The sequence below is a fragment of the Lagenorhynchus albirostris genome, chromosome 7 (genome assembly GCF_949774975.1).
Source record: "Lagenorhynchus albirostris chromosome 7, mLagAlb1.1, whole genome shotgun sequence".
Classification (NCBI taxonomy): domain Eukaryota; kingdom Metazoa; phylum Chordata; class Mammalia; order Artiodactyla; family Delphinidae; genus Lagenorhynchus; species Lagenorhynchus albirostris.
This window is the reverse complement of record NC_083101.1, coordinates 98,810,638-98,816,637: the sequence shown is the minus strand read 5'-3', so window position 1 is coordinate 98,816,637 and position 6,000 is coordinate 98,810,638.

Sequence of the window (6,000 nt, the reverse complement as noted above, 5' to 3'; positions counted from 1 at the left end):
GCTTCAATCAATGGCCCTGAGGTAGTGGAATAAACCAAGAGTCAGGAGAATTGAGCCCTCCTTCTGACCCTGTGACTATTCAGATGAACTTGAGCAAGTTACTTCTCTCTTTGGAGCCTCAGTTTCCTCCTTTGTGGAATTAGCAGGTTCTGATGGTACTGAGGTCTCTTTCAGTTCTGACATTGTCTCTGACACAGCCCCAGACCCCAAGAGACCAGCCCAGGAAGACTCAGCGGCCTCCCAAGAGCTGCTTTTTGAAGGCTCCTGCCATTCTAGGGGACCTGGTTGGCCTCTCATCGGTGACCGGGGAAGGCTGGGCCCTTGGCTGTCTGAGGCCTGGCTTGGAGAGGAGAGAGGGGCAGGAAGGAAAGAGAGAGGACATCTGGGAGGAGGACAGAGTGACCTTGAAGTCGGATCCCCGTCATCAGCCCAGAAATGACAGGTTAAGGAGGGGCCCTGGCATGCTGCTCTTCTCAGCTTTAATTACTATAATTCTGAGAAGACTTGAGTCTAAGACTTAGAATTCCTCCACGGAAAACTATGTCTTTGCAGCGTCCGCAGACAAGGACATTAGTGAACTGGCAGTCAACGCTCCATCAACTCCCCAACGCTCCACCAACTCCCCACGCAGGGAGGGCGGCCACTGACAGATGGAGGTGTGTGCGCGGCACGGGTCAGAGCCCGCCTGAGCACTTTCCCGTGCACCTGGTTCCCCTTTCCCTGCCATCATACGGCTCCTTAGCCACAGTCACAATTACAGAGATATGAAGATGTTTATTACCACCTGTGTGGGGGGGGGCGGGGGTGATGGACAGAGGACAGAGCAATTCTGAGTGAGATGAAAAGATGGGGAAGAATCAGGAAAGTTGACTTTGGGTGTCTTTGTGCCGGATGGCATGTCTGTGTTAGAGAGGCTGTCTGTCCTCTGAGTGTAGTCTGGTGTGGGGGGGTGCCTCACAGGTGCATGTGCGTGTGTGTGCATGCGTGTGTGCACGTGTGCGTGTGTGTGATCATGATGGCGAGTGAGAGGGGAAGGAACAACTGTCAGGGCTTGGGGAAGCCTGGCTTCCACTTAAGGATCTTATTCATCAGGCCCCAGATAGCCTGAAACCTTTCCTGATTCTGGAAATGATTATTCAGTAATTTCAGTGTGGATTCCTGGCAAAATTCTAAAACAGATACCTGAAATTCTTTTTTTTTTGCGGTACGCGGGCCTCTCACTGCTGTGGCCTCTCCCGTTGCGGAGCACAGGCTCCGAATGCGCAGGCGCAGCAGCCATGGCTCACGGGCCCAGCCGCTCCGCGGCATGTGGGATCTTCCCGGACCGGGGCACGAACCCGTGTCCCCTGCATCGGCAGGCGGACTCTCAACCACTGCGCCACCAGGGAAGCCCGATACCTGACATTTTTGATCTGTGAGTTCTCAGAAAAGAAAGGTGATTGCTAGAAGCCAGCGTGAGTTCACTTGGAACAAAGTAGATCAACCCACCTTCTTTCCTCTTTTTGACAGCTGTTAGCTTGATCGGCAGTGTGGCCCAGGGCGCTTCTGCTCAGCCGAGGGTGATGGGTGGGGGTCACCCTTCTCCTGACATTGTCCATGTGCACCTGGGACTTAGGTTTGGGTTGGCCTTGTCGATGGCCAACCATCGATGGCCACTCTTAAGTCTCTATTTTTATCCTGAACATACACAGGAGCAGAGGGGTGCTCACAGACAGGGGGAATGGGACCCCATGTCCACACCGATGTATTGGATGGCTGCCGCTGAGGCCAGCAGGCAGGAAAGAATAGCATGGCTCCACGGGTGGAAACTCACCAGTAAGGCAGGGGGAATCAGGCCTGGGGCCAGGCCTCCAGGACCCTCAGTCAGGGATGTGGGGGACAGCTCTGGAGCCCTAGTGGCCCAGGACCCTGGTGATTCTGGAGAAAAGCTGCACACTTCCAATTACAGGTGCAAAACTTGGGTCCTGAGCAGATTTGATGTCCTCCCTCCCACCTTAGAAAGCCATCTTTGCCTCCACAAATCAGGCAGAGGTCTACAACAAGGCCAGGGAGCTGGTCTCTGGGTTTCCAGTTTCTTTGCAGGTAAAGCAGCCAGGTAGCCTTGAGGAGGGCTGTGTTTTCGATAAATGCACACAATCCCGGGTATTCTTGGGAATATTTGGGAATCAGAACCTTAGTTAGGTGAGTAAGGACTCAAAAGGGGTCCTAACTTGGGTATGAAAGGAAACGTGAGCACACATTTTATACTGAGGGGCTGATGAGGCTTAGCTACTTGGGTTGGTCAGCCCTTGAGCAGACAGTGTAACATCATCCGTGGCAGCCTTGTGAATAAATGAAAAAATGAAGTGCAGTTGATATGCACTTGGGGGGACCTACAGATGCTGAAAAATTGTTCCCTGAAGGGGATTGATTAAATCTCAAATCTCAGTGTAGAAGGGGGTTCCTAGTATTGTGCCACAGAACTCAGTTCTAAACCCTGTTCAGTTCAACCATTTCATCTATGACGTGGGTGAAGACACAGAGAGCAGGATTATTAAATTTTTAGATGACAGTTAGAAGGGATAATTGAGGTCCAGAGAGATAGCTGAGGGTTTGAAAACATCCTGATAGGCTTAAATGATGCCTGAAACAAACAAGATGAAATTTAACAGGGACAAATATTAAGCTCTATATTTAGGTAATAAAAATGAATTATGTCGGTACAGTATGGGGAAGCGTGACTTGGGAGAATTTCAAATTAAAATCCTGGGGCTGGGACACTTGAGTGGCAGACTGCCTGATGGGGGCAGCAGAGAGCAGCTGCTTTGGAGAACTCACCTGTGGGGGAGTGGACCAGGCAGGTGAGGGACCCTGTCCAGGGCAGCAAGTGGCCTGGAGGCTGAATGGGACAGGAGTGACTGGGCAGGCCCGACACGGGCAGGTGAGGACGGGTTTGTGGCACACAGGCTCCAGGTCTGCGGCGTGTCTGAATCCAAGTGAGGCTGGGCTCCCAATGCCTTGGGCCACTTCTGTCCTGGGCCTGCCTGCTCTGATCAGTCCTCTTCTCAGCTGGGGTCTGCCTGGTGTCTGAGGTGTTTCCCAATGGGCACTAGCTCAGTGGGGCAAAGACCGGAAGTGATACTTAACAGAGACAGAAAACCATTGGTGACAACCTGGAGCTGGGGAGGTGAGGGGGAGGAGGAAGAGGGGGGAGCTTTGTGGCAACTGAATGGTTCTGTATCTTGGTTGCAGTGGTGGTTGCGTGAATCTGCACCTGTGAGAAAATGGCATGCACTGTAGTTGTACTGAGTCAGTTTCCTGGTTTTGATACTGTAAGAGAGTTATGTAAACGGTAATCCCGAGGGGAAACTGCATGAAGGGTCTGAACTATTTTTTACAACTTCCTGTGAATCTGTAATTAATTTTTTAAAAGTGAAAGAAAACAAAAGAAGCTAAGGCAGATTCTGCAATGAGTGTCCTAGGGGTGGGAGTGGAGGGGCAGATCTCCGTTCACTCCTGGAACGGCGCTGTTAGGACAGCCTTTGGGGGCGTGTGGAGGGGGAGGCTTTGTACGCAGGAGGACCCCAGGGTTTCTGGCAACTGAAGAACCTGTGACAAGGGACCCGGGACTTTGGGAATATAAAGGGCTGCTCCCTGAGCCCACCACAAACCCCAGCTGGACAGGGGACTGGGGAGACTCCACACGCTCGGGCCCCGCCCATGAGTTTGCTTAGAGTTTGGTTAGTGGAGACATTCTTTGGGGTTTAGTCCTGGGAGGAACACTCAATTATCTGGCTGATCCAGCCTGGGGAAACCCGCCCCAAGCTCTCTAACAGAGGGAAAAGCGGACAGTTAAGGTCTCCTGGCTTGGGAATTTAGAAGGGGTTATAGCTGCAGGGAAGACCCTGCCTCGGTTGGGACCTCCTGCAGCACTGGCTGGGCTGTGGACCAGCTGTGATGCTGCCTCAGAGGGAGGCCAGCTCTGCCTTCTGTTCCAGGGCAGACATGAGGCAGAGAGAGCAGAGGGACACTCCACAGGGGCCCTGGTGGCCTCCAAGGAGGTGGCTGCAAGTGCATGTTCCGTCCTGGCCCAGCTTGGGGGTTTGGGTCTGTCCTGCTCTCTGCACGCTGCCACCCTCTCTCCTGGGGGTTTGAGAGGCCAGTCCAGCCACTGTCCTGTTCCCAAGACAGTGGGATTTGAAAATGGATTTTCTGGAAAGGGCAGAAGTGTCCAATATTTCTGCAAGGCCATCAAGAGGCAGCCCCCTCCCCTGAGGTCCTGGCAGAGCCAGGTGCTTTCCAGGTTTCCCTTCTCCACGGGGGTTGCCTGGTTGCTGGGAGATCCCCCCAATCCCACCGAGACTGGTACCCAGGGCACAAGAAGTAGGAGGCGTGTCTGAGTGCATCTCTCACCTCATTCCTGGGGCCCCTTTCCAGGAGCCGGGGCCTTGGTCCTGCACCGCCTCCTCTTTGTGCCACAGAGTCCCAGAGAATTCGGCCTCTGTAGCTGACATTCCTGCCAACACCATCGGCTCCACTGGATGCCCGCAGCCCACTCTCCCGATGGCATTCTCCTGGGTCCTTGGCAGTGCTGCAGTGCTGCCGAGAGGGGGTCTCTGAGTGGCAGCCCCTTTGATGCCTCCCTTTTCCCCCATCCCGCTGGGACCTGTCATGCTCCCGCCCCACCCCCAGGCCACTCCTTTTGCATCCTCAGTGTGCCAAGGCGTTGGCACCAAGTGGTCATAGATTTTGACCTATGCTGGCAGCAAATGCTTAGGATGGCCTCTGCCTGGGGAAGGGAAGGACTTGAAGACATTGGGGACATCAGTATGACACAAAAGAGCAACTCTAAAGCTCCAGACCAATTAAGGGAGGAGGGGAGAGGGAGGGAGGCTGACCACACCCAAGCTAGAGACAGACGTCCCTGGTGAAGAGGGGTGGAGAAGGACTGTATGTTTTAGGTCATTTACACAGGAGTCCAGAGTTATACACAGCAGCAGGGAGCCTGTCTGGGTTTGGGGCACCTGTGTTCATCAGAGAAAAAGCCAGCAGGGAGGCAGCAGTGGGACTGTTGTGTCATCGGCTATGTGCTTCTTGTATTGGTTTTTTTGTTTTTTTTTCCCCTTGCGATACCCGGGCCTCTCACTGCTGTGGCCTCCCCCGCCGCGGAGCACAGGCTCCGGACGCGCAGGCCCAGCGGCCATGGCTCACGGGCCCAGCCGCTCTGTGGCATGTGGGATCTTCCCAGACCGGGACAGGAACCCGCGTCCCCTGCATCGGCAGGCAGACTCCCAACCACTGCGCCACCAGGGAAGCCCCTTGTATTGGTTTTTTAATGGAGACTGTGAGGCTCACAACTTCTCCTGGTTGGCTGAGCTGATGAGAGACCTCGGCTGGTTTATTTTGTTGCCTATGTCACACCATGTGTTGGAGGATGATCAAGGAGGGTAAAAAATGTGGTCCAGTTATGCCCAGGACTGTAGGGGTAAGCAGCCTCTGGGGGCTTTAAGGCTCCAGATCTCATCACCTGGTTCAGGGTCTGCCTGACTGTGGCAGAATTCTGTTGCTGGGTGACGGGGGGTGCAGTTTGCATTGGCTGTTCCCCCACTCCCCTTCCTGAGTCTCGTACCTAAAGATCTCTCCCATCCCAAACATCCACTGGGCTGCCCAAGGAAGCCCACTGCAAGGCTGCTGTTCACAGGCTAAACGGGTTGCAAACTCAAAAGCCATCAGCATCCGGATGGCAACATAACTGTGGACAGTGGGGATTGATGTGGTGCGGCCTGTGTGGGGGTGGGGAGTCTGCACCTCAGCTGAGATCATTCAAAGTGCTTAAAAACTCTATGTCTGCCAAAGATGATACATCTGCAGATAGAATCTGGTACCTGCTGGTGCAAAGTTTTCTCTTTGCCTCCTGCCCTCAGAAGGGACCTCTCCTGGTCCATCGCCTCAGAGTTCTTCCCACATCAATCCAGTGATACCAAGGAAAGGACAGATAGTTTGAGTCAGGCCTGCTGCTCC